General features: G+C 44.0%; 1 protein-coding gene across 1 annotated transcript in view; it reads left to right on the top strand.

Moving 5' to 3' along the window:
- Nucleotides 1-293, top strand: part of ptch2 (patched 2) — a 28943-nt gene that overhangs the window by 13726 nt on the left and 14924 nt on the right. The gene's annotated exons all lie outside the window — the stretch shown is intronic.

Below are 293 nucleotides of genomic sequence, written 5' to 3'. Positions count from 1 at the left end.
GGAAAGGAGACAGGACAGGTGACTCTCAGAAATAAATTCTTTGTCAGTAAACATTGCACATCAAACCCTTCCTTTCAACTATATTCTCTGATTCCTCATCTCCTTATCAAGATGTTTGGGAGGCAGAGGTAATTTTTATGACTCAGTGCAGGACAATGAGGAATGGAAGTGAGCGGGCAGCCACTGTGCCTTTTCCCCGTGCATTGTGGCAGCGTGAAACAGGATAATAAACGCTATTTTATCCTGTATCTGCAGCTAGCCTCCTGCGTAGTCCAACACAATGAGAGTTAAAG

This window comes from Monopterus albus, unplaced genomic scaffold, assembly GCF_001952655.1.
Source record: "Monopterus albus unplaced genomic scaffold, M_albus_1.0 scaffold28.1, whole genome shotgun sequence".
Taxonomy (NCBI): Eukaryota; Metazoa; Chordata; class Actinopteri; order Synbranchiformes; family Synbranchidae; genus Monopterus; species Monopterus albus.
This window is presented reverse-complemented; position numbering and strand designations above follow the sequence as displayed.